We start from the raw sequence: 26,614 nt of genomic DNA, 5'->3' as shown, positions 1-26,614 counted from the left end.
TTTGGATCGCAGGAAGCCAATTGGCAGCCCCAGTTTGTGTAAAATCGCAGTACATTACAGTAATTGAGCAGCAGTGATTAATGTTAGTTTCAAAAGTGAGCAGGGGTGTAAAGAATACATGTGTGATGGACAACGCAACAGTACACCACTTGTGGGCATCGCGGACACGATCTGGGCGCACCAATCCGTGCCTGTGCCCTGCAGCATTTGATTTCATTGGTTGCTGCTCTTCCTTGTCTGCCTGTACTGTTGCTCCATTAGTGACCGTGAAGATGGAGAGCTGGAGGTCCACACTCACTTTGTGGAATCTCGTTTGGATTGGAAGAGTTGCTCTCTTATTACACAGTGCCACATGTGTGCACATCTGACTGAATTTCACTGCCATCCTGTGACATCACATGGACATGACAGGCTTTATGGGTAATGTAGTCTGCCAGCTGAAGCTCACTGTGGAGCCTAATAATAAAGCAGAGAACTTGAGAGACAATTCACTGGCTTTGCTTCAGAGGGAGGGCATTTGAATTTTCGGACATGAGCAGTTTATGGACCACCTCAGCCTCGCCATCCTCGACTGGGATTCCCTTTTATCAGCACTTTGTATTGTGTTGTCCTGTCGACAGAATCCTGTCAGCAGATGTGCCTCACCTCAACACTGGTGGTCTCTACCTTGCGTTGAGAGTCAAGTGCTTGTTGCAGTATAAATACATGCCATCTGTCTCAGTGACAAATCACGCTGTTTGTTTGAGTGCTTCTTCCATGGGCTGCTGTGACTAGTGAAGTGACTTGTTCTGATGAAATAAAATGGCTTGTGTAATTTAAAACACCACTAGGAGATTCAGCTCTTAGCCCTACGTCACTATTGTCATCTCGTGCTGGCACTTTGTGTGTGTTGTTCATCTCAGCCCACCTGTAGGTGTCACTTTCTTTGGACCCCGGGCCTGCTTGGTCTAATCTCCTGTCACCTAATTCTCTGGGTTCGTGCCGTGACTCGTGGATTGTGTTGTCCCTCCCTTCTCAGATGTGTGTGTGTGTTTTTCTTTCCCGCTCTCCAGAGGATCCTCTGCATTCTTAACTCTCGGAAAAGAAATCCTCACATGTCACTCCCAGCCTAAGTCTGTCCCAGCAGAGCACATGTGACAGCAACTCCCCTGTGGCTGTGCTACACGTCTCAGGTTGCTTTGGACTAAAGATGGCAACAGTTATGGAAAAGCAGCAATCCATGCAAAGCCACAATGTGGAAGCCGAGGCATGCAGTTGTTGTGCTACATGGAGACTTGGACACGTCTGGTCGTTTTCAAAAGGAGCTCCCTCGGTGTCCAGTGTGAACATTGACAACACTGCCAAGGCGAGATGTCGCAGTCTGCCTGAACTTGTGGACGTGCCATGAGTCCAGTGTTTTCGCTTTTTGACTTGTGGGCATCATACTTTGCTTTCAGATGATGAAACCCTGAGATGGCAGCGTCTTCGAGCCATTTGGGTTTCCTCTGGCATGTTTGGCGAGCCAAGCCTGAGACTGCTAGTGTCTGACGTAGTCGTTAGATCCTGTGTGTCCCTGGTCTGATTTTTTGCTTTAATGGACTTGCAGAGTTACACGTATACTGCGGACCATCTGAGAGGTGAATGGAGGCTTCGAGACGTTATTGAGGTTTATCAATCTGGGCTGCCCCTGGGTAAATGGTCAACTTTGGCTTTTACCTTCTGAGTGACATTTCCTGCCACCCAGTCCCACCGCAATCAATAGAAATATTGAGAAAGAAGTCGCTCATCCACCTTAATAGTGTCTGTGTACCAGTGTGGCTCTCCAGTTGCTATGTCACTGTCATTCCAGCAGATGGCACATCACAAACCTTAACACTGCTTTTTGGCATTTAACAGACTTGTGCATTGCATTGGTCATTCCAACAGAGGGTGCATCACACATTTGGAGCAATGCTGGAATGATAATTGAAATGAATGCATTTTGTGACTTCATGAATTACAGAAGACCTGGTGCACTGCAAACGTTAATGCCAGCGTCTTCATCAATTTCTTAGGTTTTATCCCATCACAGCCGGTTTGTAACATCTGGGCCCCACTACAGCCCCTGTTAGAGCCATATTGTTCAGCTGCACAGTTGATCTTTCCAGAAGTGCCCGTTCAGTCCAGACTGGAAGGCCATAGGTGGACCAGGGGACAAGCAGCACTTGAAAGTCCTTTTCATTTGCTTCTCTTTTCCTTCAGCCGTGGCGTTCTTGTGCGTAGTTTGTGTTCTCGGTGGCCTCATCGAGTGTAATGTACAGTCATTTGTGCACACTCACAACCCCGTGAGCCGCCTGCTCCTGAGGGTGAGGATGTTGAGGAGCCCCTGGCACTCAAAACCCTCTGCTGATCAGTCTGGGCCAAGGATGTTGAAGGGCGCTAGAAGTTATTCAAATCTTGTCACGGCGACTGAAATGCTGTCGTTTTTCTGGTGATGTATTCCCGTGGGAACTTGTGATTGCTGCCATCTTGTTGTATTCTTGTCCCACTAATGCCACAGTTTGTTTGTTGTCTGCAGTGGTGCTGTAGGTGGTGGCATGTGTGACGTCATCATCGCCGTGCTGTAAAACCTGGGCACCACATCACAACACAAGGCCTGAATGTACCATTCAGACCACAGGAGAAAGACCCGGTGTCACTTTAGCAAACCTGAATGAAAACCCCCTGAACGACGGAGTCGCATTTGCACGAGGACAGCATCACATGACAGGAGTTCACCCCTGAGGGGCTTAACAAGTCCGCAGACTTGGCTTGACTTGACTGCCCCGCTGCATCTCATGTCGTCTCGTCAGCCTCTAACCTGGCTTGGAATTACAGGTGACAATGGATTACGTGACTCCTGGTGCAGATTCAAGTTCAAGTATTGCTTGTTGCCCGCATTATGACCGCCATTCGGCTGGCAGCTGTAGGAGCTTTCCTGGAGTGCCAACTTGGGCCACGGTCTCCATTTCCATTCTGCGGTGGTACAACAAACACGAGACATCAGACACACGAGCCGCTCTTCTGTTGCCTGCTTTTCTTCTGTCCTTGTGGCTGAATTCCCATTGTTACCCAACCATCGGAGCAGTGACGATAAGTCTCAGAGCACTGTGACCAGTGTCACCGGGGATGTCGCAGGTTAGGACAAAAAAAATCCACGTAAATGTCATGGCATGTGATGAAACGAAGCAGAGCTCAGCAGACGTCCCTGTGACTTGATGTGGCCTTTGCTGTGCTGCCATCTAGAGCCAAGGAGGCCCTACTCCTATACGGCAGGTCTGATTGAAAGCCTGCCTACTGTGTGTGGACAAACACCCACCCTGGGAGTCCAGCCACTGTGCCACGGCAGATCCTGGCCTCGCTCCTGCAGCAGTGAGACCTTCTCTTCTCGTCTCCTGCACCCCTGGTTGCTCCGTGCTGACGTCTTTGGTCCCTCTAGGGAGCCCTTGAACCCGCGCTGGCTGAGTGAAGTGCTTGTTCCCCTCCAGCGACGAGCCCGCCACAGCGCATGCGTGTTATATTCCATTTATGAAGGAGTGATAACTTGTAATCATTGGATGTTAAATTAAAGAGCTCTTTGCCGGTTATTGCCATCTCAATTCTAATTGTCACTCGCTGGCACTTATGATGATGTATGAGGGTTGTGTTTTACGCAGTCAGCCGTGACCCAGTGACTAATCCTCACTCAGCTGTGGGCACTGGCAGGCTCCTGATGCCGCTCGCGGGCAGCTGAATGGAATATTAAGTGACAGCCGGAGGACGCCTGGCACGCTGGCCACTCCCACGTCCGCCTTCTCGTCCTTTTACTTGGCCTGTTGACCCCTTGTCGATGGTTTGTTTTTTGTTTTCCCCCACTGCCGTCCAGCATTTTGATTCAGTTGTGCCTACTTCTGTACAGCGTCTTCTTCACTGTGCGTCACACACGATCTGACGAAGACCAACGCCGATGACACGATGCCAGGCTCATTCACGTCACGATGACTCGTCGGCCGCTTTCTGGAGGTTCACAGGTAGCGTCAGACATGACAATGCGTGGCCTCACTTTGAAGTGCCATTTGAGGGTCATGGGCTGAAGCCCACTCTGTGAGCACAGGGGGCATAGCAGGACCACGTCCTTGGTCACATTGTCAAAACTCCACACAGATATCGGCCAGTCCTGGAATTTGAGCCCAAGATGCTTCTTTGTTGTCCACCTAATGGCTGAGTGTTGGCACACGAGTGTTTCCAGCCTGTTTAGTGTCTGATTCGGTTGAAGGACCGGAACCAACAAGGGGCAGTGGCTGTGCCATGTACGGGTTTACCCACATTTGTGACATCGAGTGTGTGCTGCTGCTTGGTCATCTGTCCATTCCTGTCACGTCTGGTGCTTTGCTGGTAGTGTAGGACCAGCCCGTCACCATGCTGGTAAAAGTTCAGAGTAATAGATTGGCACCCTTGTTTGTTTAGGCCCCTTCAGTGTGGTGCCACCAACAGGGCAGTATTGCCATCTTCTGCTCCTTCATGCCCTGCCCTTAAGCTTAGAGTTCAGGATAATCTTGTGAGGCCTGCTGCCATTGTGCCTCATTTGGCTCTGTGATTCAAGACGTGTGAGGATGATGAATCGGCGCGGGTGTGACAGGTGTGACACAAAAGGAAAGCGGAGTCCAGTAGAAGCACATCTGTCAGTGTAGACGTTCACTCTGAGCTCACCATGGCGGTGGTGGAGTGGGCCGGGCCGCCACAGACATCCATGAGGATTTGGGCCTGTTGGGCTACAGTGGCCGAAGGTCTCTGACTCTTAGTGTGCCGGTGGCCCTTCCTCACCCGTGGGTGTCACCGCGTGGTGGCCCAGTGACGACGGCTCTCTCCCGTGTTACGTTTCTTTTCTCCTCGCGGCTCAGCGCCTTTCTCCTCCCACCGTATCCCCCTCGCTCATTTTTCCCGGGATGTAATTTGTTGCCGGCTCGGTGGTAAGGGTTGCTTCTGACAGAGGTGACCTCCCTATTGTTAGATTGCCTGTCACGGCATGAAGAATATCACCGGCTTGATGGGTAGGCTGTCTGACTCGGCTGACCCCGGCCATTTTTGAACCGAGAAGAGCGATTGGAAAACTGACTCTGGAAGTAATGTGTTTCAATATCCTTGTGCTAGGAGCAGTAATGGAGGTCGCCGCGTCGGCAGGGAAATGCGGGCTACACTGAAGCGCTGCCTGGCCGCCACCCTCTTAATTGGCGTTTGGGAAGCGTCACTCTTTTTGATTGTCCACTTGGCGGCCATATGTGGCGATTCAGGGCCTGCATCTGACCACAGTGAGGACAGCAACTTAGCCTCCATGGTGTGTCCTCCTGGCACAGGCAGGTCAGTGTTTCTCATGCAGGATGCCTGTGCCTCAAATATGCCCAGTTGTGCAGCAGCTACACTGCTATTAGCGCCACTGATGGCCAGTCTGGCTGTGCCACTGCCCAGATGAGCCTCCCTCACCCCTTCCTACCAGTTTGTCTTGGCAGCCGCTGACATCCGAGTGTTGAGTTTGTGTGTGGACAGAAATGAAAGTATATAGCGCCTTTGATTCAGAAGACACTGACTGCCTGAAAGGGTCACACAGCCATTGCTGACCTTTTCTATTCTGTGGTGCCTTTGGGTATCTGGGGGCTACGAGGAGTCCTCTAGCGACTAGTCATGTAGTCATCATGCATTTGTCACCTTGGGTATGACGGCGCCCACAGTTGAACAGCATGACATGCTCGGTGTCAGGCACTTGCTGTGAATACTGTTGATTTTTATTTTATCTGCTCAGTGCCATTCCATAGTTCGTTCTGCCAACTTTGTTGGTTTATGTAGTGCCTTTTATGGGGCAGCTCAAGTAGTTCTATTTCAGTGTGGTGCCATTACAACGACGTCTCAGTGCACTGAGGTGGGCCTCGTATTATTTACACCTTCTGTCCATCACTCGTCAGCCACTGACATGCCACCTGATCCCCATGCCGCCCCCATTCCGTGTTCACTCAGTTAGTTTTCTCACTCCTAGCCTTGGGCTGATAAATGTTGGTGGTTGTCTTAGGCTCAACTTTTGATGCTTCTAAATAACTTTTATAATTAACTCTTGCAACAGCCATCTTTAGGTCATGGAATACATTGGACTTTAATTGGATTGAGTTGAGGCCTGGTGGTCTTGATGTGCCATCTTGACGTGGCACTGTATTCATGCACGGTGCCCACTGTGATAGGTGGCCGGCCATTTATCCCGGCCAATACCCCCAGGCTGCCAGGTGGAGCTCTCCTTGCAGTATGGAGGTACCCCGAATGCCAGCAGGGAATTATGGACATTGGAGTTTTCCCTTTACAACCCTGCTGGATACCACGGGGGCCGCTAGAAGGTGCTGCAGGGAGGAGCAGTAATTATTTTCCCTATGCCCCTGAAGTATGTCAAAGTCACATGAACAAGAGGAATGATGTGCTTCCGGGGTGAAGAAAAGAAATTTTTTTTCTGACCCGGATGTGTTCCTAGTCACGTGGACAGAGAGGGCGAAACACTTCCAGGTCAAGGACTATAAAAGGACTGGGAAATCCCAGACGTCGAGCTGAGCTGGGTGTCTGGGAGTGGAGGATTGTGATTATTGTTTATTGATTATTGGATTTATGAGTATTGTGGAGTGGAGGGAGCTTTGTGCACATTATTATTATAAAATAAAGTCGTATTGGACTTTTATCAGGTGTCTGGCGTCTCTAACTAGGGTTCAAGGGAGCGATAGTGCCCTCAAACTGTTACACCACATAGCACAGGGGTTTATATGGACATGACGGTAGGACTGATCTTGTGACCATACATCGTGCCTTTTTCATTCACGGCCATTCTGTGCTCCTTTACAGCAGACAGGTGATGCACTTGGATGGCACGTCTGTGCTCTTAGATACACTGTAGCCCCTTTCAACAGCAATCACGGGACATGTGGTAGATGGGTAGACAGGTGGCGATAGAGCCCTGGGACAATGACTTGTAAAATCCTGCTGCAAGTCCACCATGCCATTGGGTGGCAGCAGAGAGACTTCCATTCTAATATATGCCCCGTTGCCCAGTAGGATGGTCAGGTGTTGGGTTTATTCAATGAAGCAGGGTCACTATTTGTGCCAAGTCCCTTCTGCTTTCCTAATCCCCTGAGAGGCAGGTGGGTCCACACAAGAGACCCTCCTGACTGTTTGCCAGTTGTGTTTGAACTCAGGAGGTCCAGCGGAGATGAGGATACAGCTGGCAGCAGGGGGCGAGCGGAGGGCAGTGAGATGTGTTCTTTTGGCCTTAAGCCCCATGCCCTTCTGTTTATTTTCTGTGACTTGTTTTCTACATGGTTGCCCATAATTTGGCTTTGGGGTCCATTTGCGAGTGCCCCCCAAACCCCCTGACAGGAGGGTTTTTACATTGAAGGCAATAAGAAGGACGTCACCCTGGTTCAATGTGAATTTTTGTGCTTAGCTGTTCTTCACGTTCTCTTTGGTAGCACAGCACAGGAGGCCATTTGCCACTGGCCTGCTCAGCTTGTCCCCCTGCACTGTGACCGCTTGAGCTGTAAAGTGCCCCCCGATCATGGAGCAGTGTGCCCCCTGCTGGTGAAGACCCTCCAACTATTCCTTGTTGAGTCCGGTTCTGTAGCCCTCAGCTGGCTGTCCCCTTTGACCCAGTCAGCGTCCCCAGATGTCTCTCTGTCTCAGCACCCAACACTCGGCTAGCCGGGCGTCTGCAGCCGACTCTCATCAGGCTAATTTATGAATACATTTGCATCTTCAGTGGACTCATTTCTCCTGCTTATTAACAGAGCCATGATGGGACAATAATTAGGGCTTTTTTTTTTTTTGCTTATTAACCGACTAATGCCAGCTGAGGTGTCAAAGCAGGCAGTGGGCAGGTACTGTGAAGAGAAGCTGGGGTCAGCATGGAGGAGCTGTGAGGGGCTTCAGCCGTTGGACCCTGCAGGCCTTGCTTGTGTCTGTCTGTCTTCTCTTTCTTCATGCCATCACTTGGATGTGAAGAGGTGGTGGCCGCGTGCTGCCATTGCACTTTCCTCTTTCCATTTGTTCTTTTACTTTCCAATTGCTCTTCCACCACCATCTTTGCATCACAAATGGATTGAAGATGTGTGAAGTGCCAGGCCGCTGCTTGTACTTGTGTAACACCAACGGCCAGAAGCACGTTTGGAGGCTCCATGTTGCAGTCCCAAAACTTGTCACTAGATGCTGCTGTATGAACCCTGGTATGGAAACACAATGGTGGAGAGAGAAAGATGGGCTGTATGTGCCCAGGGTGATGGCCAAGACCAAATGTCACCCAAAGGCATCTCCCAAACTTGTCACTTTAAAGCAGGGGGCGTCCTGCTGTGTGTTGTCATGTGCCAGAGTCGGAGAACTCGAAGAGGGCTTCATTTCCAAAAGGTAGGCCTCAAGTGGCAAACTGGTGCAGAATACCAAAGGCCAGACTTGAACTAAACTGTCCTGGGGTGTCTTGTGACTGGCAGCATAGCATGGCATGGCAGCGGCCTTTCCCCTTGGAGTTTGTATTTGTCTTAGACTGCGGCATATCCAGTCAAGGCCGATTTACCTTGTCACAGTGGACCACCTCCTTAATGTGGTGACGCAGTGGCCTTTGTGTGTGACTGGGAGACGAGGTCAGGTGATGCTCGTGCAAGTGGGGGATCTGAGGGATTCATGTCGTGTGCCCACCTTTGTACCCATCTGGATGAAAGTTAGAACAGAGTGACCAGACTCGTAACTTGGGGAGCGGTCAGATGTGTGAGGGGGGTGCTAGCACGTGGTGGTCTCGGGTGACGAGTGAAGGCGGCCTGTGCTCCCTGCTTACGAGGCTGTCGGACCCCCTTTCTTTCTTCCTTCCTTCCTTTGATTTGTATTTATTTGGCCGATGCCTCATTGAGTTTCACGTGTTTAGTCTTCTCGAGTGGAGCTCTGGCAGGTCAAGCTACTCTCTCGTGGTCACATTTATTTCTGTAGCACATTTTCATACACAGGGGGCCTGACAGCATGTTACAAAATATAAAAAGCCCGCGGGGTATTTTATGCAAAATGAACGATTCTTAAGCTGTGTCCCTGAGGATTTGACACCGTGGGTCTCGATGACAAGCCAAGTGGCAGCAGAAGCAGAGGCTGTTGGACATGCTGCTCCCTGAGTGCGATGGACCTTTAATGGCCACACGGCAGGTCCGAAATCCAGCACGAAACTGGTACTGCCAATGTGTGCTGAACGGAAGGAGAGTGTCGTCGTGACAAGTTTAGAACTGCACGAGGACAAAGACGGACAAAGACGACATCAGCTGCCACGTACAGGCCGGCTAGGTTTGTTAGAGCTGACGGCAGCCAAGCGCTTAATTGATTGTAATTTTGAATAACGGCGTGCGGCTGCTCAGGCTCATTTTCCGCTCGGGCCGCTGCTTGGGTTTTCGCTCCGGCGTATCCGATGCAATTCCGGATGTGTCAATCTCTTCATTTGGCACCACTCCGTGACACGCTCCTTGTTATGTGTGTCGCTGCTGTTTAATTAAAAGGCTCCATCGCCAACTTTCTCTTCCCTTACCAGATTTAAAGGCACACCTGCTCATTGAGTGCGCCCATCGCTCTTTTGTCACAATGGATCTGCGTCAGCTGCGCTCGGTGTCTTCAAGTGTGCCAGGCCAGTGCTGTGCTGTGTGTGTGACGAGCGTCTTGGCTTGGGGGGGCCAACATTGTATCCCAAAATGCTGACAATTTTCATTTTATTTGTTGGGTCATATTAAGTGACGTCTGGGGAAATGATCAGGAGTGATTTGTGTGTGAAGTGTTTACCCGTAATGATTCTTCGTCCGATGGGGTCTTTAGTGTCCTGTGCTGCACTGAGAGTTTGTCTGGATTGTGCTAATCCACAGCTAGTGGCCGTGGTGAAGGAGCTATAAGACTGTCTAACTGATACTGAGACGGCGTCATTACTGTCACATGTGCTGATTGCCAGTCTGAGGCCCTTACCTCATAGAAGCGATCTTCGAAGAGTACGCGTCATCTAGACAGACGGTGGTGACTTTGAGATGAAGAACTCCGGGGATGGTCCCAGATTGTCCATGTAAGCCGATATAACAGCAGAACAGACGCCGCTGCCAATGGGGGTGGGGGGGGGGGTCGGGTCACTCATGGTCATCGTTCAAGACCCTGGATTGTCACCGACGCAGGGCTCTGTGCTTCACCTAACAAGGATGGGTTACCGTGCTTCTGCCAAGTGGGTGCCAGGCAGTGTGTGGCAGGTACCTCTGGAATCCTTCCTGACAAACACCTTCCTGGGCATTAAAGTGTGCTTTGTGGTGCCATGCCCTAAGACGACGTTCAGAGACCTCGGACCCCACAGCCAGTACACAGTGCCCTTTGCACCTTTGTCTGAGGCTGGGCATTTGGGCTTGGCACACTGAAATTGCAGAGCACTCTTACTGGAAGTGAGCATTTCATTCAGACTTACGCCTTATCTGTTGTTAAGAATGGCCTGGTGCCCCGTCTGACGCTGCTGTCCCTTGACCTTCACACCGCAGTCTTCCTCCGCCACATCCTTGGTATAGATGGAAACAACATTTTCAGATTTTCTCTGGTCAGAGCCATTCATTTTTTCTTTGCGTTTTGGTTTTTTGACTTTGAGAGTTTTATTTCTTGAACTGATTTTACTGAATCTGTCCCATGCTGTGACACTGCCCCCTGTATGTCATTTGTGGATTGGATTGGCTGCTCTCAGCCCGGCGGTGACTTGGCTGGCGTGTAATAACGTCACCACAATTTGCTCTGTCCTCATGACAAAATGAATTCACGTCTTGATGCACTGCCATTTTGTGTTCAGGCATTTGCTGCCATTTTGGCGAGATTATATCCATTGGTAGCCCATGACAGACAGAAGTGACCATGTGTGAAGTCACCGTCGCGAGCTTGCAGGTTCTCCAAAATTTGGGATACCAAACCATCTTCTTTTTGTGGCAGATGGTGTTTGCTTGATTCGGGGGCTTGTGTGGTCTGTCTTGACATCCCTAGTTATGTTTTGTTGTACTTGATTGTGTCTTCTGGTGCAGAACTTGAGGGGAGAGCATTTAGGACTGAAGCCAGCAAACACTTCCCTCTGCTACAAAGAGCTAGTGAAGCAGAAACCTTCAGAACCTTTAAGTCCGATCTGGATGAGCTTAGCTATTAGCCGAACAAACGAGTGACAAATGAGCCATATGCTCTCCTCTCTTAACCTTTCCTTACCTGTAGGTCTTGGGGTTTGCTCTCTGCCCAGTCCCTGTCTTGTGACAACCAGAAATTTGATTTCCTCCTCTCCTCACTTGAACCCTTGCCAGGTCCTCTCACCCATTCTCATGTTCATCACTCATCCCCCTTTTTTAAATGTTTCCTCTTGGACTTTGTTGGGGTCAAATCTGGAGAGTAAAACACCTGACAGAAAAAAGAGAGGATTTTCATATTTACACTTTTATTACTAAAATTCCAAAACTAAACACATAAGGACACAAAAAACTCAAAGGAGATCCTGAAGAGGAAAGTCTGGCAGCAAACAAAAGCGGGTCTGTCATCCAAATGGCAAATGTAAGGAGTGTAAACTGCGAGGGCCGAGGGAGCAGAAGCTTAAAGTGGTCTTTGGAGGGAGGGAGGGGCTTCTCTCCTGGGGGCGGTCCTGCAGCGTCACATCTCGAGGCCCAAACAGCCCTCGCCAACCACTCCATTCACAGGACATTACCCAGCTTAATAAAGAGGATGAGGATATGAGGCACAGAGGTTCCCCACACACTCGAAGCCCCTTCGTTCTCGGAGGTCTCTCTGCAGACTTGTGGTGAGTGTGGATCGCAGTCCCTTCAAGGTCTCCATCTTGTGCCCAGTGTGACGGTCCCTCCTGTCTAAAGATGAGCCGCCCCCATTGACTGGTAGGCCCTGTTTCTGTAAGCTGTGCCTTCAAAGTAGTTGGCTTCGAGGGTACTCCACTGGACCACCAGACATGCAAGGTCTGCCTCGTTTTGTTTGTAGTGTACAGCTCAAGTTAAGGGTCCACCACACGTGTCCTTGCTGAATATGAAGAAGTGTTTAAAGCCCGAGAGTCACCATTGGGTGCCTGTCCTTTAGTTGTGTGTGTGGACTTTCGGGGACCACTGGAGCCCCTAGAGGATGCAGTGGGATGATGGCTTCAGGACGGAGAGGATTAGTGTCACCCCTTAGCCGACTTGAATGGCTGCTCCTTGTTGGTGGGCTCCCGAGTGTGGTGGTCCAGCTCATGCTCAGTGCTGACTCTGTCGCTGATTTGTTACTCTTGTTGTCTCTCTGTGTTTAGTGCTGGCCTTGTGTCTCTGGAGTTTAGTGGTCTTTGCTTTGCGTTTGGGTGGCACCCACCAGCTGTACAGCAGCAGTCAAGGATCTTCACTTGCAGGGGGTTGTCTGGTTCTTGGACCCTGCTTTCGGAGTGGGACCACCATTAGATTGTGATCCCTGGCCCTGCTCAAGTGGCCACTTTTATTCATTGCCTGCTTTCTTGGGTTGTGACCCAAACATCTGCTTCTCGTACCCCCTGTAAGGGCGCTATATCCCCCTGAGTGCCTTCAGCAGGCCAGATGAGATCCTCTTAAGAAAGTTCATTCAAATAAGATGACAAGCTGCCAGCCTGCCTTTGGGTTTACCTCCGTGCCACTGCTGGTAGGTTTGGGCATGCCATGGGGTGGCACTGAGTGTTTTCCTCTAAATCTTCCTCAGACGAGCCCCTTCATTCATGTGCTGTTTTAGAGAAGCGTGAAGGCCCCCCGCGCCCTGCTATCGACACCAATTCGTCTTGATCCTTCACTTCAGAATGCAAGGCTTGGAAAACAAACACAGAGCGTACTGACAGTGGGAATAAATATCGCCGAGAAGTTGATTAGCATTTGATCCCAGCTGAGCCCTGGGAAGCTGAACGCTGGAATGTCTTGGCACTCGCTAACAGCGAATCGTTTGATTTGATCACAGGCTGTGCTTACTGCTCATTGAGAGATAAACACGTCCCCTACTGGAAAATCGCCTTTCCAAGTCTTCCTCTTATTAGAGCGCAGCTTGCTTCCTGCCTTCGTCAGCTTGATTTGTTTTCCTTTCGGGTTGCCACACACTCAAAGTCACACTTGTCACAGTTCGAGTGTCTGCAGTGCCCGCCGTCACAATGCTGGGCTAGGCGGCAGCTCCCGTCTGGTTTACCCAGTTGTGCCCTTGTTCAGGTACCTGTCATGGCCACCCTTTATAATAAATAATGTGGGAATAAGCCACTCCGAGTCCAGTCCGGCTGCTGCATTTGAAGGGAGCTTTGAAATCAAAGCGTATGAGGAGACAATTAAAATCTGCAGCCGCCTCGGCTCTCAGGCACTCGACGTGACACATTCTAATGAAGCGCGGGGATATTGTTTGTGATCTGCTCGACAACAGCTGTCATCGCATTTTGCATCCTCCCCACATTGTGTCTTTGAAACACCTTTTTTGTGATAACCCATCCTGCCATCCGTGACTCTTTGATAGAGAATCATTTCAAAAAAGCGTTCATTACCGAAGGGAAAATAGACCTGAGCAGGAAGGAAAGGCGCATTTGATTTGGTAATTGGGAAGTTTACTTCCATCGAAACACAAAATCTGCCTCCCCAGAGCCATCGGTCCTGACCTGAATAAAGAAGAAGGGAGCCGAAAGAGTGACGGAGAACTCGGGGAGTCCTCGGTCAGACTTCGGGTGACTTGATCACCGTGACGGGCCGTGTTTGTCGTCTTCTCCAAAGAGAGGGGACCTCGACACGCACACAGTACAGACGGGCCAAAGCAGCCATTTTGAATCTTTTACCGTTTGGGTCCCTTGCTTCTCCAACCCGTCATTGTGGTTTGATCCATCTGTGCTTTTTGACTTCCATGGTTATTTTGTTTTCTTTAATATCATTGTTTTTGTGATGCCACCGTGTTGGTGTTTCAGCTCGTGGCCACTGAATCTCACTGTGTTAGCGCAGCTCCAAAGTATGCAGCTTCGTTCTCGACTTCTTGACAGTAAACTTTCAGTGCACATGACCCTCTTGGATGTTTCAGAGACGTTGTTGGGGCTGCCCTCCATCTTCTGGTGTTCATCTTGGCCTTGCAGCTTCCTTCCTGCTATGGCACCAGAGCTGCTGTGCTCCTTTTTGTCATTGCTTTCACGACGCTAGTTACTTGACTGCATTGTTTTGGGTCACATGTGAAATATTCTCACGTTTTTATTACATTGGTACGACCTCGTCTTGGTGTCATGTGACCTTGGCCTTGTGCTCTTTTGAGGGACCTCATCGAGTGTTTAGCTAATCCAGGACCTGTTAGGGAATCGTTCTGATGATTTGTGTGTTGTCTTGAGGCATTTTGCTCGGTTATTCTTGACCTTGGCACCTTTCGACTTTGTGGTCTCATCTCCTGGTATTCTCGTGGTCTGCCATTTCAAAGTCTGGCAGAACAAAGTGGGCTCGAGCGCAAACCTCTGCTTGGAGTGACCAAGGACTTCATAACTCCGATGGTTAGGTACCATGGACAACCAACACACCATCCGAGGTCCAACTTAGGCCAGCAACTTCAGTGGGATCACCGTCTTTCTGCACGGCCCAACGTTTCATCTCACAGCAAAGCTTTGGTGTTTTTGAGAGGACCTCTGGCCGTTCTCCATGCCCAGTGGGATCCCTAAGACCTGAGGAAGCTGAATTCAGTAAAAAGACTTGAATGCGGACCCTCTGACTTCTGAACTATCCCTGTCTGGATATCGAGGTGGCTCATCAACACACCAAGTGTTACACCTGCTCTGATGTCACTTGTACATTCGGGCTCAGCCTGGCATTCTGCAGTGCCCGTTTGTGGTTGTTAGGGGAGCCCAGACTCCTGTGTGTGTTGCCATCACATTTGCATGTTTAACAGATGGTAATATGTTTCTCCCCTTTGGTGCCCCCTCTTTAGGGGGTTGTCTGCTCTCTAGTGTCTTGGCAGGACTCTGAAGACTTTTGCAGCTGATGCTGTGCCAGGTTATTGCAGAGAAACGGGTCAAACTACCCCCTCATAGTCTCCTGGTTCCAAAATGGCTTCTTCAGGACCTTTTCCTGCCATTGGAGTGGCTCTGTGTTTTCTATTGCCGAGACGGCCTTTGGGACTCTCTTGTGCTCCGTCTGCCATCCAGGTGGTGCCTGTGGGACGTCACGGCCAGAGTAGCAGTGCTGGCCATTGTCTTTTGGGTCACTCGATGAGAGCGATGGACCGAATGTGCCTAAGCCTGTCCTCGTTGTCAGCTCTTGTGCAGGACCCCATCACAGGGGAGTGCAGTTCTCCTGTGGGTCAGTCATGGTGGACTCACAAGGCCTCATGGGCTATGGCTGTGCCTGCTTCACCTCCGCCCCGGACTGGCACTCGGCACCAGATGGTGTCATGGGCACAGCACCATTTTCAGACAGACGCTTGATGAGGATGACAAATCCAACAAGTGGCCGCCTCATCCCAGCCATCCGCCCCCAAATCACTTGCAGAACGTGACAGGCGGCCATAAGAGCGGCGTCCTCTTCGTACTTTCCGTGCATAATGGACAGTTCAGTTGGCTTTTCAATTTCCGAGTGTGTGTGGTGGGCTGATGGTGGTGGTTGTTATGGTACCCATGAGGGAGTGTCCGTACAAATGAATGTGCCTGAGAGAGTCCTTGGCAGGCTCCGGATGATGAACCCAATTTCATTCATTCTTTCTTTTCGATTGATTTTGTTTTTTGCATTTCATTATTTGCTGCAGATTTAGAAGCCCCTTGGCTGGCAGGATGAACTTGTGCCCTGTCAGCCGAAGTCACAGACTTGGAGCGAAGCAATGGCTGCTGGTCTTGGGGAGCCCCTCTTTAGGGCCTGTGGCGTGTGATTTGATGGACGGCGGTGACATCGATAGGTGGACAGGCAGCTACTGAAGTGAAGTCTTACGTACTGAGCGGGGCGCCCTTCTCATTTTATCGAGTGCTTTATAGTCGAATATCCTTGAAAATAATGAAGAATCAAATATTCACATTGCACTCTCGGGAATCCACTCCAACATTTCCATTTCAAAACTTTTCATGGATTCAAGCATGAGAGTATGTGTGCACCCCAAAACTGAAACATGCACACGGCAAACACAAATCCCATTCATGAAATCCAGCGTCGGCACATTTTCTACGCAGCTCACGTTCACAAGTCACGACCACCTTGGAAGTGTGCGGATGTGAACACGCATGTATGGAGAGTGTGGGCCTCACACCCGCGCAGTCACATGCTGCCAACTCAATTGGCAAATTGAGAAGTCCTGTGGTGCGCATGGTCAGGGGCCGCATTGTGGTGCTGGGAAAGGTCTGAGCGGGTAGCAGCTGGCACATGGGAGGACATGATAAACTGAGGGGTCAGCCATCATCATGAAATAATAAGTACGTGAACCGGCAGCTCACCCAGGCCACCGAGACACGTTAATGGAAGGTTAACAAAAGCGGCGTCCTCCTTGCTCGGTGCCCTTATTACAGTTTGAGTGGAGGCAATCGCTCCGATTACGGCTGCAGAGTGACTTTTTATGTTGGCAAAAGTGTATTATGTTCTGTATGCACAGCCATGCCATGCAAAAACGCTTCATCAGTTCACAGGGACGCACACAGAGAAGCTGACCTGAGGTGTAACTGATAAAAACAAAAAGACACACTGATGAAGACGCAGACAGACGCTTGAGCGTTGATCCTTGATGAAGTACGGTGTATGGGTCGTGTCCGCGCCTCGGTGAGATGAATTATTATACGCCGTTTCGCTCTTTTGATGAAGGACACTTTCTCTGACGTGTGCTGTATGGTCGGGTCAGAGGTTGGCTGTAAACTTACCCATGGTCTCCTGTAAAGTTTTCTTTTACAACTCGCGACGTTTGCACAAATTGAAGCCCCTTTTTGTGTGTAAGACCCCCAGGCCTTTGACTTTCTGTCGTCACTCTGTACGTTTTTAGTGTGGTGGGTTATTTTTTTCCCCTTGCAGCTTTATGCCAGTGCTGTTCAGATTAGCCCTTCTGCCCCAGTGCCCAGGGCTCGTCTCTCCACGAGCGTTTGTGCTGCCTGCCGAGATGTGGAGGAGCAGAGGTTGGGATGTCATCAGAATTCCGAGGTTCAAATGATTGTCTTGTTTACGAGTGGAGGTCCATGAAACTCGAGACAGGCCTCGATTCATCAAGTAGGCCTAGAAGGCCGCATTTTGTATTGTTTGTAGTTGTGCCCCAGGCCACATCTTCAGGTGCATTGGCGTCGGTTTGGCGCTGAGGCGTTCCATTAGTCCTGCTTGGTTTTGTTTTACTTGGGCCGGAGGTGTTTGCATTTCCTCTTAGAAATGAGGCCTCTCTTCATCAGTACAGGACCAAAAGCCTGCGTTTTGAGTTTTGGGAGCCAAGCTGCCATTCGTGCTTTCCAGGCCGGCCTTTTGAGATTCAGGAGCCTTGCAAACAGTCTTGAGGAAGAGGGAACCAGAAAAGGGGGCCCAAAACACACAAGCAGGAGAGCAAATCCTGCGCGACTGTTACTGCATGCTCCTCGTAGTGCGGGCCAATTAGCATTTTCAGCACTTTTTATGGAAGATGGAAATCCTAACATAAACGGAGTTGAACTTCCATGAAAAAATCTGCAGTTCCATTCATGTGCTCCCAACGCCCAAAGTGCACTGAAACACTTCCAGAGCGGCAGCTTTTAGTTTGAACATCATTCATTGGTAAAGTGTGGTCACTTCGTCACCTCTGTCATTGAAACCCCGTGTTAGAAGAGGAGTCGAGGAGTAATGAGCAGCCCACTGAGGGCGGACGAGACGGGACAGGGCGGTAGGATGAATACCCACTTTGACAAACATGCGTGATGTCGGAGTGAATGGCCTGGGCCGCGTTCTTCCTGCCGAGCCTCTACTTAGAGCGGCGACTGATCGACAGTCGAGAATCCGTTTCTGTGACGCGAGTCTCATTATCTGCAGAATAAAGCGGCCCTGAAACGCAGCATGGTGGTCTTAATGGGACAAGCGGCACGTCAGCCAGGACGCGTCCCGAGCCGTTCTCCTGCACACTCGTTGGTGTGATCTGTTTGACTCGGTTTGATTTCTTCATGTATTATTGATTGGGTGGGTTTTACTCAATCGTTGTGGCGCCAGCAGCCCTCTTGTTTTTCTGCACCAGTGCCGCACGTCGGCTTCCTCATTAGATGGCTGCCTTGTCGGTGAGTAATAAGCAAAGAGATTTCCGTCTTTAATTGGAATGGATGGGCAGCCAGCGGGCACGCTTTATGGTGGCGTCCGCTTGGTGGGCCCGCTTGCACTTTTTTTGGGGTCGCCTAATTAACTCCATCGAAGTGACTGTCCAGTTCACCCTCAAAGGCACCCTGAGGAGATGCCGCCTGGCGAGCTGCTACCTGCCGCACTGCCAGTGCCACCTCCACACTTGGCTTTGCTATTTTTGTTTCCTTAATTTTGATTTCCCCTTGTGTGCTCGGAGAGCGGATGCTGACAGGAACCTGTGACAGCTCTCTAATGATGCCCCCGCCACCGGCAGCGCTCCTCATTGGGACGTGTTGCTCATTTTCCTCGGCTCCTTTCCACTGAATAATGCATGGGGGTCCCTATCAGTATTCATAAGAGGACCGTCGGGAGCTGCCAGGCTAACTAGCTGATAACTGATTTACCTCTGGGAGCCGCAGGCAGAGTGAGCGGAGAGCAGATCTTAGCCGGGCACGTTGTGATGAAAGAGAAGCAAGCCGATCGCACGACGGCAACAAATTGCAGTGCCACGCAGGGCGAGCAAGCCGCTTCGCCACCCATCAATAATGCATTGCCTTTCACTTTATAGCTCTTTATAATGAGCTGTGCTGGCGAAAACGACTGGAAAACCCTGGGCATGTGGGTGCAGTCGAGCCTGCGGCGGGTGAAGAACTAACAGACGACAGCGGTGCTCTTGAAGACGGCGCATGCCACTGAGCTTGACTGAAAGCCTTCCGGTCTGCTGCTCCACCTGTGATGTGTGCCACGCTGTTACCTCACCAAAGGGCCATGCCTGCCACTTCTTAAAATGTCATTCCACCGTGTCACTGGGGCAGACGGCTGCATAGAAGGTGTCCGCCATAGGAGGAGGGCCTTCTAGCCTCTTGCTTTCCTCGTCCTGTTGGCTGCATCTTGAACTAGAGAGTTCTTATCACCCCCAAAAGTGGAAGGATCTGTCATCCAACCTTCAGCTTGTAAACCGAGGAATCGAACCAACAAAGAACTTTCAGAAATGCTCTGTGGCACAAGAAGCTAGAAAGAGGCCAGAAGACGCAGTAGGACTTGCCACAATACTATTGGCCCTGCACTTGGCAGACAAGTCCCATAAAAGTCGAGGAGCAGAGCAAAAGGTTAAAAATCCCGGGAATCAGCAGAGTGCAGCCTGTACACACGGTGACAGGTACGGGGGGCCCGCCTCTTGGGGACCCACACACGAAATACAAGGAGCAGAAGAGAAGAGGCAGCGACTCACATGGAAATGAAATCTACAGAGCTGAAGACCCAATGCCAGGACCGAGGGCACGTAACACATTACCACAGGCAAATGAGCAGAAACGTGCACAGCCAGTGGGAAACCCGAGAGGAACCTAACTAGCATGGCGTGTTAGTGACTGGCAGCTTGGCCATTCATGCCCTCTGATTCCAGTCTCTCTTTATGATGAGTCACATGGTGTGTGTGCATTAGGAGCTGCACTGAGGCCAACCGGGTGGATGGAAGGGGCAGGGTGGGCCATAAGCTTAACACGCTGTGCTTACTGAGCGTGACCTCCTCTGTTATCGATACTAGATGTTTGTAAAGAGGGCACCAGGAAAGTGGAGGACATGGTGGGTGAGGATGAGGCCTGCAGGCCCTACCATGAGTATTATTGGGACACGGACAACAAAACCCCCAGCACCCTTTTCTTCCACTTTTGTCACCTGAGCTCACCTACCATATCCAGCGCCGTTTTGAGCGCATGCACAAGAAGCAGTGAGTGTTTTGGGATCGATGAAGCAAGGACGAGGGTGCCCAACAATCTTCCTGACGTCCTCGTGAGTGTTAAAAGCAACCAGCCAGTGCCGCCGCTATTTATGGCTTAAATGTGATGTAATTAACAGCAGTCAAGTGACACCAAAAGGGAGGACGGTGTTTTGCGCCAAGTAGCAAGGTGGATGCTGAGATGGTGTCACTTTTTATCCCTAACTGAGGAGCCTCTGTGTGAAGCCTTACAACTTTGGACGCTGGTCTGAACAGAGCGAGTTTAAGTTGCACTCAACCACCAAAATGAGCCCAGGAGTGAAGTGTTCATCGAAAGTGCCAGTGTGATGCCCCATGTCTGCAGCCGATGAAACCTTTCGGTTCTGGAGCATCAGGTGATCACCACTGAGATGAAGCAGTGGGCAAATGAAGCGACTTAGTTAGCGGAGTGTCTGCTGTGCACTTACTTTATTAATGTGCTCGAGGAACTCCGTCCTGTTTAAATTACACATCGGATACAAACAGCAAACAAGTTGCCAGCTGGGGCTTTTCGGCCACACCAGTGTCACCATCTTGCACACCGCTCTGACACAGTGACCCCAGCTACATTCACACACGTCTGCCGTCAGAGCTCATCCCCTCCTGGACTGGCCGTTTCACTCCAGCCGTGCCCTCGGTCCATTGCTTCTCCTTCAAAGTCAATCAACGGGTGTGAATGCCCTCAGTGACCAGGACATCCGGTCCACCCTCCTGTCTCTGGGCTGTCTTCTCGATGCGGCGCCACCTGTTTCTTGTCCTGCCAGCACATTTATACAGCAGTGCTGATCGGTTCCTTAGTAACACCTCGTCTAGCACAAGGCACAGTGTGTCACAGCCAGGTGCCTGGAAAGTGGCACTCCTTACTTGCCAAGGCCACAGTTGACCACCAGAGGAGCACATACCTGTTGGGATGTCCGCTCCTGATTCATTTTGTGTGGAATCTTTGACTTGTCCCCTGGTTTATCGGCCTCATTGCATCACCACTTGAGCGTGAGGCCGTGTGATGTGACATGTGGCTTGTATTTAAGGTGGTGTCGTGTCCATCCTTCTCAGTTTGATTTATTGGTTTTGTGTTCGTTTGATAAATGACTGAAGTGATTCTCGGCCTCGAGACCCTCGTTTTTTCTTGACTTTAGCAAAGCCTTTGCACCCTGGAGTGTTGGTGGTTGTGTTTTTCATTGTGATCAGCACAGCCATGTAGCATCATCAAGCAGTGACAAAAGAAAGCAAAGCCACCTTGATGAACACCCATGGTGACAGTGCTCTGTGTAAGGCGTGTTGGGAGACATCTGTCCACATCGTCAGCCACCTTGAGGTCCAGCAGTGTGCGTACGGCTCATCACAAGTGCCACAACTGAAAAGTGAAAGGCGACCACCATCGAGGGTTTGTTAATGAAAGATTAGCCAGCCACAGAGATGACGAGCGAGAGGTCAGTCGTAGAAGTGACACGTCGGCACAAAGTCGAGAGCAGAGCACTGCATTTCCTACTTCCTTCGTTCGTTTATTTTTAATGTTGAGTTTTCCCTTTTTGTTTAAAAGCCTGAATGCTGAGGTTTATAACCTCGATGCACCCCGAGGTTGGCAGCACACATCATTGGCACCTCCATGCCAAACAGTACAGGAGAGGGCAGCGGCCAACCACAAGAAAACAGATGAAACTGGCGCAGTGATGTCACCGGCATAACGGTAAGATGACAACAAAATAAAAAGAGATCCACAAAGACCTCCCGTGTTCCTGACCCGAGATCCTTCCTCTGAAGCACTTGGGTGGGTTTTTCAGAGTACCAGATGAGCTCCATTTCTCATCATGTGACCTGAAGTGAGTATCGAGGAGCGCAGGCGAGTGGTCTCAAAGGGACCACGTCCAGGTGGCAGAGATCACTGAAGTGTGGGCACTAAGCCTCGAGTCTGCCCCGTTCTCTTAAGTTGCTTTGTGTATTTGTGACAAGGCGAGGTGAGGACAGCTGGGTCCCCCTCATCTGCACCAACAGCAGTGTCCCCTGGGCCGTTTCTGCTTTCTTGTGGCTGAGGTTGTTTTCAAGGCCCGTTCACTGTTTTCACTGCCATGCGTGTCCATTGTCACCAGTGCAGTGGTGGGCAGACTGCGGTGTTTCTATTAAAGGGTGCAAAGTCAGAGAAGCAGATTAGTGTTTCAGAGTCACGAGGGTCTGTCTTTAGATTCTGTCAGTCATTGTGCCTACAAGACAAGAACAATCCAAGATGGTGCCGCCAGTCAAGGAGGACAATGGAGGACTCATGAAGATAACCACAAATGGAGTGGTGGGTCGGGCAGTGACACCTGTGTTTTGTGAGCTTTTGTCCTCCAAGTGAATGTCACATTGGCGCCATAGTGGGTCCGTACCAGAAATGGTCAGGAGCGACCTGAGCTGTCTCGTCCCTATGGTTAGCTGGCTGCCCACCTGTGCATCAGCACTGCCATTGCATGGTGCCAGGGGTCATTTTTGCAGTAGCTTTGCAGTGACATCAGGAACACTGGTGGTCCAAAGTGGAGTTCCCACATGAAGAGGTGTGACCATCTCTTCCCAGACACATTCAGCCTCTTGACTATGGAGTCACAATGGGAGACGACCATGGCTGCCCTCTGCGTGAAAGGCACTATATGTTTTCGCTCCTCTTGCGTCTTCAGCCCACCCCGAGTCAGCTGCGTGTGCAGATCAGCTTTCAGACAGCTCCAGCACTCTACTCTCAAGTCAGACTATTTAGTCTGGTTTCGGTGACCCCGTCTGACTGCTCACATCCCCCTCCGCTCAGCGCCGGCCCCCCCCCCCCCCCCCCCCCCCCCCTTCCCTGGCAGGCTGCTGTGTGTTTTTTTTTTTAAGGTGGACTGGCTGGGTTGGTGAGAACACAGGAACTGATGGCACTGCTTTTCAGGTGTGTGGCGCCTGTGCTGGCATGAGGTGGGCTGTACACTTGACACAGGACACTTTTAGTATCCTCCGCGTCACCTGGTGGTCTCTTGCAACTCGTCCTTCTGACTGACTGACAGACCTGCAAGAATGTGGAGGTAATCAATAAGACAGACTGGGCATTGTGATTGGCTCCCTGAGACAGTCGTACATGTTTAATACACATATAGTGCCCTTATATTTAAGGAAGATGACCTTGTGCCTCTAGGTCTGAAGAGAGGCATGCTGGGATTTATTTTTATGGATTGGCACATCTGGAGACCGTAGCTGACGGGGCATCAGAGAGTCTGTGCCAGTGCACAATGGCAGACCCAGATGAGGGTGACTTTCAGCTGGTGGTTGTTTATCCATCTATCCATTATCCAACCTGCTATATCCTAACTACAGGGTCACAGGGGTCTGCTTTAGCCAATCCCAGCCAACACAGGGTGCAAGGCAGGAAACAAACCCCAGGCAGGGCGTCAGCCCACCGCAGGACACACACACCAAGCACACACTATGGACAATGTAGGGCCGCCAATGCACCTAACCTGCATGTCTTTGGACTGTAGGAGGAAACCCACGGGGAGAACATGCAAACTCCACGCAGGGAGGACCCGGGAAGCGAACCCAGAAGGGTCTCCTTACTGCGAGGCAGAAGAGCTTCCCACTGTGCCGCCGGTGGTCGTTTTAACTTTATCAAAATCTCAAAATGGCCAAATCTCTCGTGCGACTCAGAGAGGGAGTCTGAGGTCCACCTTTGCCTGACAGACGAGACCTCCCTTGCCTCTAGGTCCACAGAGATCATTTCTAGACCTTTTCGTGGATGGCAGCGCAGTTTCTGAAGATTGTGCCGGACCCACAAAGTTCATCCTTTTATCAGTGCATATCCCTTGGCGTTTTATAGATTTGATGCACAAGACACACACATGGGAGCCTGACGTCTCTGTGGTGCCACGGCAGGGGCACAGACGGTGGATTTCGCTTTACGTGCAGCTTCCTCCTGATTTGTTTTTTTTTTTCTTTCAACAAAGATCACCCTCTGGCATTAAAGCATAAAGTTTATGAAGGCTGTTTGAGGAGGAGTGCGATGGAAGTGAAGAAGATGGCATAGGAAGCAGAGCTGAAAAGGAACAGTTGAGGAAAATCAGGTAGATGTTTGCAATGTCAGGAAGTGAAAGGAAGAAGAATTCGGAGCTAAGAGAGAGACGTGGTTTGCCAACGGAGGTGTGGTCAGGCATATGGAGTGAAGGGCGGATGATGATTGGGTGGATTGGTGCAGCAAGTGTGAGGTCAAAGGAGACGTACTTGGAGTTGGTGTCACAAAGAACCAAAGAGTGGTAAAAACAGGGTCATTAGAACAGTGACAGTGGTGATGGAGCAAAAGGCATTCTGTCATGGGAAGGACAAGGCAGCAGGCATCGCTCTCTTGTATGTCCAGTAGTTCTGGGAGCTGACAGCCTACTGGTAAGCCTGCTGGCACACCCACACCAATGTGGGAAACTCCAGGGAGCAGTGAGGGGACAAGCACTGCGTCACTCGGTCACCCTGACATTCATATTGGCATGGCCGAAGCCATGGTCTTCAGGAGAATATGATGAGATTACCTGATGTTGTAATCGTAACGCTCAAAGTGAGCACTCGGCGACTCCGAGGCTAAACGACAAAACTCGAAAATAGGGAGTGGGTCATGTGAGTGCTGAAGTGGCCAGGAGAGTACCAGAGGAACACGTAGGCTAAAATACAATCATTGGTATGTTTACGTGTGTGTGTGTGTGTGTGTGAGTGAGTTCACACACGCATTTGGTCCGAGTATTTAGAAAATACAGTTTGAGTGTCGTGGACTCGCCAGTCTGCTGGTTAAGAAAGCAGGAAGCACCAGTGAGAGGTGGCAGTAATCCCCTTGTGCTCTCAGCTGAGCCAAGTTTGTCTTGTCGTCAGACGTGTGAATACGGGCCGACTGTGTTGTTGGAGAGGACCACTGCTGTCTCCCCTCCAGACGATGGTGATGGTCTGCTCGACACACTGCACACTGGCCAAGGGTAACCCTAACTGGCCGAGTGTTCTTTCCACGTTGAACTCCTGCACTGTAGTCGCACCTGTCATGAGCTTCTTGACCTTCTCTTCTGTTTGCCATGCTGTTCTTTGTCGTCACATTGCAGAGTATGCTTCTCATCAGGGGGCTAACTGGGGTCGGGTCATGCCCGATTTAGCCCCTTTATGAATTGAGTAGCAGTTTATACCCAATAGGCACAGAAATACATTGCTGTACTAAGTCTTTGAGCATTTTTACAACTATTTATAGACATGAGGAGAATGCCACATAGAGCTAACAACACCCAAAAGACCAGAACTGTTCTTTAAAAGGAAGATGACGGTTCTGTGACAGTGAACTGTTACTTTTGTCATCTGCCCCTAGGTGGACAGGTGCAAGTGACTGCCTAAAATGGCTAGCTCCTTAAGAGCTTAAAAAGAATAAAATAAAATATTCTGCAAAGTTAGAGAAAACACGATGTGCAAAAAGTGTGGCTGTACATCAGTCCAAGTTCAGTAAAGATCATCACGCAAGCTGACAGATCTGAGATCCTTCTGAGCCGTTTTAGTCGCTATGTTATGATACGCCCTGCCCCAGCATGTGTGACAAACATCACTGTAGACGAGCAGACACACAGACGGTGGACATCGACACACAGGTGGCACTTGCTGTGTGTGTGCTGCACAACTTAGTCGATACTCGAGTGATTGCCTGCAGACAAGTGCTGTTTCTTTCTGTCCAAGTTGTTACAAACATTTTGCACCTTCTGCCAACAGTGCGGTTCACGGGAAGTCATTTGAGCTCCTTGTTGTTAAGCGGAGTTCTATGTAAGTACGGTTAGGCCCGAGTTAGACTCGGAGTGACGTGTAATGAGTGGCTTGACATTGTTAAACCTGAGTAACGATCAGTATTCATGAGGGGGCGGAGCCTCCAAGAATTAAACACACCAGCAAATGCAAAGCTGGAAAGGCAGTCTTAGGACAAACTGAAACAGAACCACTGCTCCAATCGCACGAGAGCAATGACAGTGGTCATCAGATGTTGTCATGGAAACTCTGTATGACCAAACAGCCGTGATAGGCCAGTGAAGTCAATCACATGACACTTTGCGATGGTGCAACAGTAGCGCTGTGACCGAGTGCCAGGACAAGCGCGACGTTAGCCCCCAAAGCAACTGTCAGTGTCACGGGAAATGGGGACGTCACTAAGCCCTTAGCTGTGGCGGCCCACAGTAACACAAGGGTCTCGTCGACCGTGGAGATCAGGCACTGACGGGCAACCCTCTCGAGTGCAAGCAACAGAAAAAAGAAGCAGCACGCGTCTACTGTCCGATTGTGACTTGGGGCTGTGCGTCTGTGACGATTTTAAAACGTGTCACCTGAAGAGGTGCGTCAGGACACTCTACTCAACTTGTTGCAAGTAATTTCAGCAGTTTTGGCTCATTTTTCTGGGGGTAAGAAGAACACTAAGGGGACCACTTTGCCAGTTCTCTCTTAGAAAACGGTTACTTGTCATTTATTTTTATTTTTTACAAATTGATCTTTTTAGTCAGTGGAAACATGCCAGGCTGGCAGATATTCTTGTGCTGTGCCCAACAGACTGCTGCTTAGGTGGCTGCTTCTGGGGTATCCTTTTGCTCCACAATAAACCTCTCACTAT

The sequence above is a fragment of the Erpetoichthys calabaricus genome, chromosome 18 (genome assembly GCF_900747795.2).
Source record: "Erpetoichthys calabaricus chromosome 18, fErpCal1.3, whole genome shotgun sequence".
Lineage (NCBI taxonomy): Eukaryota > Metazoa > Chordata > Cladistia > Polypteriformes > Polypteridae > Erpetoichthys > Erpetoichthys calabaricus.
Note: the sequence above shows the minus strand (reverse complement) of the source record.